Here is a 14867-nt window from a genome sequence, read left to right on the forward strand (position 1 = left end):
GGTATAATCATCTTATTGAGTATCTGGCCAAAAATAAATTAAAAAATAATGATATCTGCCCATGTGTTTTCATAAAGAAATCTGCATATGGGTTCATTATAATTGTTGTGTATGTTGATGATTTAAATATCATTAGAACCCTTGGAGAGATTCCAACAATTATAAAAGCTCTAAAAAAGAGTTTGAGATGAAAGATCTTGGAAAGAATAAATTTTATCTCGGCCTGCACATCGAGCATACAAAAAATGGGATCTTTATTCATTATACAACATACACATGAAAGATATTGAAGAGATTTTATATGGATAAGTTACATCCATTAAGTACCCCAATGATCGTAAGGTCTTTGGATGTGAAAAATGATCAATTCTGTCCTAAAGAAGAAAATGAAGATATCCTTTGTCCTGAAGTACCATATCTTAGTGCTATTAGAGCACTAAATATCTTGCTAATAATACACAACTTGACATATCATTTACTGTAAATTTACTAGTAAGGTATAGTTCCTTTCCAACCAGAAGACATTGGAATGGAATCTAACAAATCTTTCGATATCTCCATGGAACAGTTGATATGAGACTATTTTATCCATATGAATCCAAGTCACAATTAATTGGATATGTAGATGCAGGATACTACTTGTTTGATCCATACAAATGAAGATCTCAAACAGGATACCTATTCACATATAGTGATACAGCTATATAATGGAGGTCCACAAAACAGACGATAGCAGCAACATCCTCTAATCATGCTGAAATACTAGCGATACATGAAGTAAGTCGCGAGTATTTTTAGTTCAGGAGTTTAATCCAATATATTCTATCATCTTGTGCACTAACTGATAGAAAAATAGTTCCAACTGTTCTGTTTGAAGATAATACAGCATGCATTGCTCAATTTAAGGGTGGATACATCAAAGGTGATAGAACAAGCATATTTTTTTTTCAAATTCTTCTTCACTCATGATCTTCAAAATCAAGGAACAATTGATGTCTAATAGATCCGCTCAAGCGATAATTTGGTAGATTTATTTACAAAGTCACTTCCAAAATCCTCCTTTAAAAAATTGGTACATCCACTACAAGAAAAACGGGCAATTACAGCGGAAAATTGTCGGCGTTCTCTCGAACGGCCGCAAATTCATTGAGTAGTTGCGTTTCTTGATGCGTTATTCGTCTCCGTCAAAGACTGCTCAAATAGGAGCGGTTTTGTGTATCAACCACAGCAGATAACATGTTCCTCAATTTTATTTCATAATCAAAATTGGGTTAAGCCAGGGCCATTAATCTTCATTTTCGTGTGAACCCAAAGGGAGACAAAGGCTCCAATCACCTGTTTCAAGACTCCTTGCCGCCGTATACGTTCCGTCCACCAGCTGCAGCCACTACATCCTTCTTCATCACGGATCTGCTCAAGCTCCCGCATAACTCCCGCGCGTGAAAGAAAGGTGGAGAGGCACGTCCGTTGTTCGTCCCTCTGCTGTGGAAGTCCCGGTGTCGTCGTGTGGCTTCCCAACCTTCCCGGTGTCATCGTCCTCAACCTTCCCCCTTGCTCTGTTGTGCGCCGCTTGAACCCACCCTCTCTCTACTTCCTGGTTCGCTTTTCCCCCTTTTCTATTGTTCCTATTTCATCTTTTGTCTTCGTACGTCTGTTTCAATTTAATCATTTTGCTTGTTGATCGAATATCTTTGCACCAATATAGTTTAATTTTACTTGTTTTCAATTTATTTGCTATTTTGGTTCGAACCCTAGTCTGATGAAATTTTGCCCCAATTTAGTGACTGATAATATTCTCTGTCTTTCTTGAACTCTGTCTTTTTGCATAATTTTTTCTGCTCAAGTCTCATGGAAAATTCTTTATTACTATGCAATCTGATCCTATTATCCATTTTTACCTTTTCTAAATTGACATTGATAATAGATTCTTATGATTGGATCCATATCTTAGCTATCAATACGATAGTTTCTATTTTAATTTGTGGTTTATCACTAAAAATAAAGCTATTCATTTTCATAATGTAATTGAAATAGTGAAAACTTAAAGAAGGGAATTCTTTAATCGGGGTTGAGTGCTAACATCTGATGGAGGATTCAGCAGTGATAGTGTATCTAATTTGCCTAAGAAAGAAATGAATCGAGACAGCCATAGATCATCTTCAAAACTACATATGTCTAACGATTCTCATGCTATTTAATGCCTCATGTTCATATCAATTTTGGTTTTCTTGGTTGATCTTTGCACCCTATAGGAATTGATTGTGTGTACCTTGTACGCAATGAAGTTCAACATTAAGTCATTCAAGATACTAAAATTTTATATTGATGTTCCTAAAACTGCAACAGTTGGTTCGTTAAAGGTATGATTATCAATCCTATTTTTTATTAGAAAAAAGAAATTCTATTATCAAGAGCCTCATTTTTTTCTTAATGCTATTCTCTAGTTAGTTTCATGGATAATTTTTCCATTATTAAAAGGTAAGGGAAAATGTAAAACTTAGGTTTCAAGAATCAAGGTACAACATTATTCTTGACAGTAATATTTATGTATTGGGCTATATTCTTGTCTAAGCTCTATATAGTTTAATCACTTAAGGCATGGATTATTCAATAGCATTTGGAATCCTGCTCGTCTTTTATATTTTATATTTGAGTAGATGTTCATCACCATTCCATTATCAATTATTGATATGTGTTGTATCTTTAAGCATGATGTGCCTGGTTAATTTAGTTGCTCACTTTTTTTTCTTCCCTAAAAAAAAGGTTTCTCATATCAAAGTATGCATTTAGGTTATGGAGGAGCTTATAAGAACCAACAGGGAGAACTCTTCGACAGAATTAGTTCACTGTAAGCTTATTTCCATGTTAACCAACATGTTTTATTGATGTGTGGTCTTTTAAAGTCAAAATATACAATTATATTAGATGGTGTTTTTTGTATGTTTTTGAGAGGCTTCTTATGAGATGCAAATTTTTGTTAGATGAGCATGAAATGCAATAGTCAAACAGCAAAGGGAGTGAAAAAAAATTGGCATTTTGAGAAGGTCAATGCAATGACAGACACAATGAGAAGTTGGTGTTTCAGCTGATAAATAAAATAAACTAAATGAATATTCTAAAAGTAACTGTTTCTTCATTCAATGCTTTGAACTTATTGTTTTTAATCTCTTGGCAATATAGACTAGACACTATATCTAAATTATTTTTTCTCACTAATTTTGAGAAGATCTGATTCTTTTTTTTTTTTTGCAGTTGATGAGTAAGTTGTTCTCCTTTTTAGAGCCAGATCACTCTCATGGCAATTTACTTGTTGGATATTTTTGCAAGGTACTAATTTAGTGAGATTTGAATTTTACTGCATGCTTGGTCACTGTAAAAATTACTTTTAGTGTAGGAAGAGTTGAGCTTGACTAGAAGCAAAATTTTGCACAAAGAGTTATTTTGCATTATAGCCTCAAACTTATTTGTAATTTCAAAACTAATGCTGGTTGAGTAGGTCTAAACTTGCTCTATAAAATTAGACATTAGCATTATATTTCATAGTTGTAGAAATCTTGTGGTTTGTTATTTGTGTTGACTGGTGTCATACAATTTGTGACACAAACAATTCTAATTGGAGAATGAATTGTTGCCTGAATCGTGTTCTAGGATTTAGAGTCCTCTTGGGTTTTTCTGGGTTGCATTAGAAAATTTGAGTTGGTGATGAAGACTTGACATGATCAAACCCAAAAAGACCCTAAAATCTTCACATTTTACATTAAATAAACTAAGGACAAATGGGCAAAACTCCTATCATGACTTAGTATGTCCCTTGAGTGATGGTGTCGGTGTGAGAAGAATAGAGCAAAGGATGAAATTCTATAAAGGGGAAAATGCTAAAGTAAAGGAGGAGGATGGGATATAACTGATGAGTGGATATTTTATACGCTTTTTGGGGGTAATTTCATGTAGTTTTTAGTATGTTTTAGTTAGTTTTTAGTATATTTTTATTAGTTTTTAGGGAAAGTTCATATTTCTAGAATTTACTATGAGTTTTGTGTATTTTTCTGTGATTTCAGGTATTTTCTGGATGAAATTGAGGGAGCTGAGCAAAAATCTGATCCAGGCTGAAAAAGGACTGCTGATGTTGTTGGATTCTGACCTCCTTGCACTCGGAATAGATTTTTTGGAGCTACAGAAGTCCAATTGGTGCACTCTCAACTGGGTTGGAAAGTAGACATCCAGGACTTTCCAGCAATATATAATATTCTATACTGGCATTAAACGACAGAAACAGGTTACCAGTTGGAGTTAAACGCCCAAAACAGGTTACAACCTGTTGTTTAACTCCAGAAACAGCCCAGGCACGTGAAAAGCTCAAGTCTTAGCCCCAATACACACCAAGTGGGCCCCAGAAGTGGGTTTCTGCACTATCTATCTTAGTTTACTCATTTTCTGTAAACCTGGGTTACTAGTTTAGTATTTAAACAACTTTTAGAGACTTATTTTGTACCTCATGACATTTTAGATCTGAACTTTGTACTTTTTGACGGCATGAGTCTCTAAACTCCATTGTCGGGAGTGAGGAGCTCTGCAGCGTCTCGATGAATTAATGCAATTATTTCTGTTTTCTATTCAAACATGCTTGTTTCTCTCTAAGATATTCATTCGCACTTCAATACGATGAATGTGATGATCCGTGACACTCATCACTATTCTCAATCTATGAACGTATGCCTGACAACCACCTCCGTTCTACCCTCGATTGAATAAGTATCTCTTGGACTCCTTAATCAGAATCTTTGTGGTAGTGCTAGAATCCATTGGCAGCATTCTTAAGAATTCGAAAAGTCTAAACCTTGTCTGTGGTATTCCAAGTAGGATTCAGGGATTGAATGACTGTGACGAGCTTCAAACTCACAAGGGTTGGGCATAGTGACAGACGCAAAAGGATCAATGGATCATATTCCAGCATGAGTGAGAACCGACAGATGATTAGCCATGCGGTGACAGCGCACCTGGACCATTTTCACTGAGCCATTGACAACGGTGATCCACCAACACACAGTTTGCCATAGGAGGAACCTTGCGTGTGTGAAAAAGAAGACAGGAAGAAAGCAGAGATTCAGAAGACAAAGCATCTCCAAAACTCCAACACATTCTCCATTACTACGTAACAAATACTCATTTCATACTCTTTCACTTTTTACAACTGAAACTAAAGAACCCTATTGGTATCCTGACTAAGAATAATAAGATAACCATAGCTTGCTTCAAGCCAGCAATCTCCGTGGGATCGACCCTTACTCACGTAAGGTATTACTTGGACGACCCAGTGCACTTGCTGGTTAGTTGTGCGGAATTACATAGTGTGAGTGTAATTTTTGTGCACCAAGTTTTTGGCGCTGTTGTCAGGGATTGTTTGAGTTTGAACAACTGACGGTGAATCTTGTTGCTTAGATTAGGAAAATTTTGTCTTTTGGGTCAGAGTCTTTTATTTTCTTTTCAAAAATTTTTCAAAAATATTATTTTTCTTTATTAATTTTTAGTTTTTATGTGAGTTTAGTGTCATGTTTTAAGTTGGTGTCAATTGCATGCTTTTCTTTGTCTTTCAATTTTCGAATTGCATGTTCTTTATTCATCTTTGACCTTCAAGTTGTTCTTGTCTATTTTCCTTGTTTGATCTTTAGTTTGTCTTGTTTTGTGTCTTTTCTTGTTTTTCTTGTACTTTTTCGAACTATCAGTTTTCAAAAAAATCTTTATTTATTAAAAATACCTCTTTAAAACACGTTACATCTATAGCTCAATTGGCTAGAGCATTGTGTTTGTGTTCTTGGTAATTGGGAATCTTCTTTTTAAAAAACTTTTTCAAAAATAATTTTTCTTTGATTAAATCTTGTGCCAAATATTAAGTTTGGTGTTCTCTTGTTAATTTTCTTTAATTTTCAAAAATTTTAATTTGATTTTCTAAAAATTTTAAATTTGGTGTTCTTTCTTTTGTTCTTGGTGTTCTTGTGAGTCTTCAAGGTGTTCTTGAGTTTTCTTTGTGTTTTGATCTTAAAATTTTTAAGTTTGGTGTGCCTTGGTGTTTTTCCTCCAAAATTTTCGAAAACAAGGAGCATTGGATTTAAAAATTTTAAGTCTTGTGTCTTTTAGTATTTTTCTTTTTCATAATAAAATTCAAAAATAAAAAAAATTATCTTTTCTAACTATTTTTAAGCAATTACTTCGAATTTGTTTCATAAAATTCAGATTTCAATTTCAAAATTTTTCAAATCTTATCCTTTTAAGATTTTTAAAAATCACATCTTTTTCAAAAATATCCTAACCACTTTCTCTCTCCTCACTTTTTTGAAAATCTTCATAAAATATTTTCAAATTTTTTTATTTTTATTTTTAATTTTAGTTTTATTTTATTTTATTTTATTATTTCGAAAATTATTTTTTTATATAATAAAATAAATCCACATCATCTCCCTTTCTCCATCATGGACCTAAGTGGAAATGAACAGTCCAGAAGGACTCTGGGGTCATATGCTAACCCCACTACTGCTTCATATGGGAGTAGTATCTGTATACCCTCCAGCGGAGTTAGTAGTTTTGAGTTGAATCCTCAGCTCATTATCATGGTGTAGCAAAGTTGTCAGTATTCCGGTCTTTCACAGGATGAACCTACAGAGTTTCTGGCACAATTTTTACAAATTGCTAACACAGTACATGATAAGGAAGTAGATCAGGATGTCTACAGATTATTACTATTTCTATTTGCTGTAAAAGACCAAGCTAAGAGATGGTTAAATAACCAACCTAAGGCTAGCATAAGGACATAGAAACAGCTGTCAGAAAAATTCCTGAATCAATATTTCCCTCCAAAACGGATAACACAGCTAAGGCTGAACATCCAAGGCTTTAAACAAGGAGATAATGAATCTCTTTATGATTCCTAGGAGAGATACAGAGAGATACTAAGAAAATGCCCCTCTGAAATGTTTTCAGAGTCGGTGCAGTTAGACATCTTCTATTATGGGTTTACAGAGAAAGCTCATATGTCTTTGGACCACTTAGCTGGTGGATCTATACACATGAGAAAGACAATTGAAGAAGCTCAAGAGCTCATTGATACAGTTGCCAGAAATCAGCATCTGTACCTAAGTAGTAAGACTTCCATGAAAGAAGAGGCTAAAACAGTAACTGCTGAACTCAGTCCTGCAGAACAAGTTACTGAATTCAATCAGCAATTAGATTTTCTAACCAAACAGCTAGCCGAATTCAAGGAGATATTACAAGACACAAGAATGGCCAATATGAACATGGAAGTATAGTTGAAGCAAACAGAACAGTAGTTATCAAAATAAATAACAGAAGAGTGTCAAGCAGTTCAATTAAAAAGAGGAAAAACATTAAATACCTCACTTCAAGGCAGCAGGAAGCCAAGAAATGAACAAACTGTTACCCAAAATCCCTCTGAGGACAGTAAGAGCCTAGAGAGGAATAATTCTGGCGCTCAAACGCCAGAAAAGGGTGGAGAGCTGGCGTTAAACGCCCAACCCATGCTCAGTTCTGGCATTCAAATGCCAGAAACAAGTAAGGAGTTGGCGTTGAATGCCCAAAGGAAGCTCAGTTCTGGCGTTCAGACGCCAGAAACAGGTAAAGAGTTAGCGTCTAACGCCACTCCAGCTTCCAATCCTGGCATTCAAATGCCAGTGGGAGACCAGACACATACAAGTACTGATAGCAACCCCTCTAAGAAGGCTTTTCCAACCACCTCTGTAGGAAATAAACCTGCAGCAACTAAGGTTAAGGAGTACAAAGCCAAGATGCCTTATCCTCAGAAACTTCGCCAAGCGGAGCAGGATAAGCAATTTGCCCGCTTTGTAGACTATCTCAGGACTCTTGAAATAAAGATTCCGTTTGCAGAGGAACTTGAGCAAATACCCTCTTATGCTAAATTCATGAAAGAGATCTTAAGTCATAAGAAGGATTTGAGAGAAACTGAAAAAGTTTACCTCACTGAAGAATACAATGCGGTCATTCTGAAAAGCTTACCAGAGAAGCTTAAAGATCTCGGAAGCTTCATGATACCATGCACATTAGAGGGTACTTGTACCAAGAAAGCTTTATGTGATATTGGAGCAAGTATTAACCTAATACATGCATCCACTATCAGAAAACTTGGTTTGACTGAAGAAGTCAAACCAACCCGGATATGTCTCTAACTTGCTGACGGCTCCATTAAATATCCATCATGCGTGATTGAAGACATGATTGTCAAGGTTGGGCTATTTGCCCTTCCCACTGACTTTGTAGTGCTGGAAATGGAGGAGCACAAGAGTTCAACTCTCATTCTAGGAAGACCTTTCCTAGCAACTGGACGAACCCTCATTGACGTCTAAAAAGGGGAATTAACCCTGAGAGTCAATGAGGACGAGTTTAAGTTGAATGTTGTTAAAGCTATGCAGCATCCAGACACCCCAAACGACTGCATGAGCATTGATATTATTGACTCTCTAGTGAAAGAGGTCAATATGACTGAGAGTCTCGAATCAGAGCTAGAGGATATCTTTAAAGATGTTCAGCCTGATCTGGAGGAACCAGAGAGAATAATAGAACCTCTGAAAATTCCTCAGGAAGAGGAGAAACCTCCTAAACCCGAGCTCAAACCATTACCACCATCCCTGAAATATGCATTTTTGGGAGAAGGTGACACTTTTCCTGTAATCATAAGCTCTACCTTAGAGCCACAGGAAGAGAAAGCACTGATTCAAGTGCTAAGGACACACAAGACAGCTCTTGGGTGGTCTATAAGTGATCTTAAGGGCATTAACCCAGCCAGATGCAAGCACAAGATCCTATTGGAGGATAATGCTAAGCCAGTGGTTCAACCACAAAGGCAGCTAAATCTGGCCATGAAGGAAGTGGTGCAGAAGGAGGTCACTAAATTACTAGAGGCTAGGATCATTTATCCTATTTTTGATAGCCCTGGGTAAGCCCTGTCCAAGTCGTCCCTAAGAAGGGTGGCATGACAGTGGTTCATAATGAAAAGAATGAACTGGTTCCTACAAGAATAGTTACAGGGTGGCGTATGTGTATTGATTACAGAAGGCTCAATACAGCTACCAGAAATGATCATTTTTCTTTACCATTCATAGACCAGACGCTAGAAAGACTAGTAGGTCATAATTACTACTGCTTTCTGGATGGATATTCAGGATATAATCAAATTGCAGTAGATCCCCAGGATCAAGAGAAAACAGCATTCACATGTCCATCTAGAGTATTTGCATACAGAAGGATGCCATTTGGTCTGTGCAATACACCTGCAAGCTTTCAAAGGTGCATGCTCTCTATTTTCTCTGATATGGTGGAAAAATTTCTAGAAGTCTTCATGGATGACTTTTCAGTATTTGGAGACTCATTCAGCTCCTGTCTTGACCATCTAGCACTTGTTCTAAAGAGGTGCCAAGAGACTAACCTTGTTTTAAACTGGGAGAAATGTCACTTTATGGTGACTGAAGAAATTGTCGTTGGGCACAAAATTTTGAACAAGGGAATAGAGGTGGATCAAGCTAAGGTAGAGGTAATTGAAAAATTACCACCACCTGCCAATGTTAAGGCAACCAGAAGCTTTCTGGGGCATGCAGGATTCTATAGGAGGTTTATAAAATATTTTTCAAAAATTGCAAAACCTCTGAGTAATCTGCTAGCTGCTGACACGCCATTTATCTTTGATAAAGAGTGTCTGCAGGCGTTTGAGACCCTGAAAGCTAAGCTGGTCACAGCACCAGTCATCTCTGCACCAGACTGAACGTTACCATTTGAACTAATGTGTGATGCCAGTGACCATGCCATTGGTGCAGTGTTGGGACAAAGGCATGACAAGCTTCTGCACGTCATTTATTATGCCAGTCGTGTTTTAAATGACGCATAGAAGAACTACACAACCACAGAAAAGAGTTACTTGCAGTGGTTTACGCCATTGACAAGTTTAAATCTTATTTAGTAGGATCAAAAGTGATTGTGTACACTGACCATGCTGCTCTTAAATATCTACTCACAAAGCAGGATTTAAAACCCAGACTCATAAGATAGGTGTTGCTTCTGCAAGAGTTTGATATAGAAATAAGAGACAGAAAAGGGACAGAGAACCAAGTAGCAGATCACCTGTCCCGAATAGAACCAGTAGAAGGGGTGTCCCTCCCCCTTACTGAGATCTCTGAAAACTTTCCGAATGAGCAACTCTTTGCCATCCAGGAAGCACCATGGTTTGCAGACATTGCAAACTACAAGGCCGTGAGATTCATACCCATAGAGTATAGTAGGGAGCAATCAAAGAAATTGATTTCGGATGCAAAGTACTATCTTTGGGATGAACCATATCTCTTCAAGAGATGTGCAGACGGAGTAATCTATAGATGTGTGCCTAAAGAAGAAGCACAGAAGATCCTCTGGCATTGTCATGGATCACAGTATGGAGGACATTTTGGAAGTGAGCGAACAGCCACAAGAGTCCTTCAATGTGGCTTCTACTGGCCTACTCTCTATAAAGACTCCCGAGAGTTTGTATATAATTGTGACAGTTGCCAAAGATCTGGCAATCTACCTCACGGTTATGCCATGCCTCAACAAGGGATCTTGGAGATTGAGTTGTTTGATGTATGGGGTATTGACTTCATGAGGCCTTTCCCACCATCATACTCAAACACTTATATTCTGGTGGCAGTGGATTATGTATCCAAATGGGTGGAGGCTATTGCAACACCCACTAATGATACTAAGACAGTGCTGAAATTCCTCCAGAAACATATCTTCAGTAGATTTGGTATCCCTAAAATACTAATCAGTGATAGGGGCGCTCATTTCTTCAATAAACAGCTTTACTCTGCTATGGTTCGATATGGAGTTAGCCACAGGGTGGCAACTCCATATCATCCACAGACAAATGGGTAAGCTGAAGTCTCTAATAGAGAACTTAAAAGAATCCTAGAACGGACTGTGATTAACCGTAGAAGGGATTGGGCAAGAAGCTTGGATGATGCTCTGTGGGCATACAGAATAGCATTCAAGACTCCTATAGGGATCTCTCCATACCAGCTTGTGTATGGAAAAGCCTGTCACTTGCCAGTGGAACTGGAACACAAGGCCTACTGGGCAACTAGATTCCTAAACCTTGATGCCAAGTTAGCTAGAGAAAAACGATTGCTCCAGTTAAATGAGTTAGAGGAATTCAGACTCAATGCTTTCAAAAATGCAAAAATTTACAAAGAGAAAGCAAAAAAGATGGCATGATAAGAAGCTGTCATCCAGAGTCTTTGAGCCAGGACAGAAAGTTCTGCTATTTAACTCTAGGCTCAGATTATTCTCCGGAAAGTTGAAATCTCAGTGGAGAGGACCATATGTGATTACAGGTGTGTCACCATATGGATATGTAGAGCTTCATGATAGTGACTCTGACAAAAAGTTCATTGTTAATGGGCAGAGAGTCAAACATTATCTTGAAAGCAATTTTGAGCAAGAATGCTCAAAATTGAGACTTGATTAAAGCTCAGTAATAGTCCAACTAAAGACAATAAAGAAGCGCTTGCTGGGAGGCAGCCCAGCCATTAACAAAGCTTATTTGTTAATTAATTGAATTTTACAGGCTCATATTAATTATCTTCAAGGTAAAATAGCAATTGCATGAGTTCATAGAGTTACAGAAGGATTCAGAGGATAAAACAGCAAAAAGAAGCTCACTGGTGCGAAAAAGCCAGTAAGAGCTGTTTTGGGTGTTAAACGCCCAAAAGAAGCATCTACGGGGCATTTAACGCCAGTAGAGATAGCCATCTGGGTGTTAAACACCAGAAAGAAGTAGTTTCTGGGCGTTTAACGCCAAATTTACAGCATCCTGGGTGTTCAGAAAAACGCCCAGTGATAAAGGAGTTTCTGGCGTTTAACGCCAGCTAGAAGCAACAACTGGGCGTTAAACGCCCAGACCAAGCACCAACTGGGCGTTAAACGTCCAAAACATGCAGCAGTTGGGCGTTTAACGCCAGGATTGTGGAAGGGAGGAAATTTTTGTTCCCAACTTGATTTTTTTTCAAATTTTCATGTTTCCATCCATCATTTCTTGCATAAACATATTACAAATCCTAATTTTTCAAATCCCTTTTCAAAGATATCAAATGTATCTTAATTCTAAACATAAATCTTTTTTTAAAATCCTCTTCAACTTCTTTTCAAATCTTGTTTCAAAATTCAATTATCTTTTTGAATTCTTTTCAAATCTTTTTAAATTCTTCTCAAATCTTTTTAAACTCATCATATCTTCCTTTCAAAATTCAGATTTATCTTTTTCAAATATCTTTCATATCTTTTCAATTTTAAATTGCATCTTTTTCCTATCATACTTATCTTTTACAAATCATATCTTCTATCATATCTTCTTCAAAATTTTCGAAAACCCACCCTCCTTCCCTTTAAATCCTAGTTTGGCCTCCCCCCTCTCCTCCACAGTTCGAACTTGGCTCTCCATCTATCCTTCTCCTTTCCTTTCTTTTGCTTGAGGACAAGCAAACCTCTAAGTTTGGTGTGTTTATCTATTATCACCAAACCAATACCCACTAAGATCATGGCTCCTAAGGAAAAACAAACCACTCCAAGAGGCAAGAAAGAGAACATTACAAAACTACTTTGGAATCAAGGGAAGTTCTTAACCAAAGAACATTCAGACCATTACTACAAAATAATGGGTCTAAGGTCAGTGATCCCGGAAGTTAAATTCGATCTGAAAGAAGACGAATATCCGGAGATCCAAGAGCAAATTCAAAATAGGAGCTGGAAAATCCTAGCTAATCCTGAAACAAAAGTGGGAAGAAACATGGTTCAGGAATTCTACTCTAATCTGTGACAAACAGACAGGCAGAGAATAGCTGGAACCGCCTTCTATGACTGTCGGACTTTGGTCAGAGGAAAGATTATTCACCTCCACCCTGACAAAATCAGAGAGATCTTCAAGCTACCTCAGCTGAAAGATGACCTAGACTCCTTTAATAGAAGAATGATGAGAATAGATAAGGGCTTGGACGAAATTCTAGAGGACATATGCCTCCCGGGAACCAAGTGGACAGCCAACACAAAGGGTGTCCCAAACCAACTCAAGAGAGGAGATCTCAAACCAGTTGTCAGAGGCTGGCTGGACTTAATTGGGCGTTCTATACTGTCCACTAGCAACCGCTCTGAAGTCACCATCAAAAGAGCAGTGATGATCCATTGCATTATGTTGGAAAAAGAAGTGGAAGTTCATCAGCTGATCTCTTGTGAACTTTATACAATTGCAAACAAGAACTCCAAAGATGCCAAATTGGCTTATCCAAGCTTAATCTCTATGCTATGTAAAGATGCTAGGGTGAAGATGGGAGTAAATGAGTATATCTCAGTTGAGCAACCAATCACCAAAAAGTCAATGAAAGGACAACAAGTGCAGGACGACCCCATCAAGAGGAAAGCACAGGAGTTCCTCCCAGAAATCCCTGAAATTGAATACTGGGAGCGTCTTGAAGCATCTGTCACCAAGTTGCAAGAAGCTATGGACCAACTAAAAGAAGAACAGCAAAATCAAAGTAGCATGCTTTGCAAATTGCTTAGGGAACAAAAAGAGCAAGGGCGTGAACTGAAGCAACTGAAGCGTCAGAAGCTGTCTCTTGAAGGGCCAAGCACCCCACAAATTAAAGGAGCATCCACCTCCCAAAATAAAGGTTGTTGAGTCCTTATCTTAGCCTTAACTCTGTGATAATTGTTCTTATTAGGAATTCACCTTAAAAATTATATGAGTAGTAGTAATTAGTATCTCTATTTTGATTTTATCTCCAATTAAGCTATAATTTATTTTTCTCATCATCATCAAACATGAATAAAATAGTAGATTTTTAGAATAAGGAGGCAATAATTATTTTTTGAGTTTTTAATAAGGAAAATTCTAATTATTTATATGTGGAGGCAATACTTTTTGTCTTCTGAATGAATGCCTGAACAGTGCATATTTTTTATATTGAATTTTAGGAATGTTAAAATTATTGGCTCTTGAAAGAATGATGAACAAGAGAAATGTTATTGATGATCTGAAAAATCATGAAATTGATTCTTGAAGCAAGAAAAAGCAGTGAAAAAAAAAGAAAGAGAAGGAGCAACAGAAAAAGCCAATAGCCCTTTAAACCAAAAGGCAAGGGTAAAAAGGATCCAAGGCTTTGAGCATCAATGGAAAGGAGGGCCTAAAGGAATAAAATTCTGGCCTAAGCGGCTAAATCAAGCTGTCCCTAACCATGTGCTTGTGTCATGAAAGTCCAAGTGAAGAGCTTGATACTGAGTGGTTAAAGTCGTGATCCAAAGCAAAAGAGTGTGCCTAAGAACTCTGGACACCTCTAACTGGGGACTTTAGCAAAGCTGAGTCACAATCTGAAAAGGTTCACCCAGTTATGTGTCTGTGGCATTTATGTATCTGGTGGTAATACTGGAAAACAAAATGCTTAGGGTCACAGCCAAGACTCATAAGTAACTGTCTTCAAGAATCAACATACTGAAATAAGAGAATGATGAGCGGATAATTTATACGCTTTTTGGCATTATTTTTAGGTAGTTTTTAGTATAATCTAGCTATTTTTAGGGATGTTTTTATGCTAAATTCACAGTTCTAGACTTTACTATGAGTTTGTGTGTTTTTCTGTGATTTCAGGTATTTTCTGGCTAAAATTGAGGGACATGAGCAAAACTTTGATAAGAATGCTCACAAAGGACTGCTGATGTTGTTGGATTCTGACCTCCCTACACTCGAAATAGATTTTCTGGAGCTACAAAACATTAAATGGCGCAATCTCAACGGTATTGGAAAGTAGACATCCAGAGCTTTCCAGTAA

The 14867-nt window shown here is 37.2% G+C and overlaps 1 long non-coding RNA gene across 1 annotated transcript; it reads left to right on the forward strand.

Annotated features, from left to right (window-relative positions):
- The first annotated feature begins 1128 nt into the window (after positions 1–1128).
- On the forward strand, positions 1129–4743 carry LOC130960291 (uncharacterized). The gene is made up of 4 exons (XR_009079057.1): positions 1129–1597; positions 2791–2848; positions 3253–3327; positions 4059–4743. It is a non-coding gene; the product is annotated as an uncharacterized LOC130960291 (long non-coding RNA).
- The last annotated feature ends 10124 nt before the right edge of the window (positions 4744–14867 follow it).

The sequence above is a fragment of the Arachis stenosperma genome, chromosome 1, assembly GCF_014773155.1.
Source record: "Arachis stenosperma cultivar V10309 chromosome 1, arast.V10309.gnm1.PFL2, whole genome shotgun sequence".
Taxonomy (NCBI): domain Eukaryota; kingdom Viridiplantae; phylum Streptophyta; class Magnoliopsida; order Fabales; family Fabaceae; genus Arachis; species Arachis stenosperma.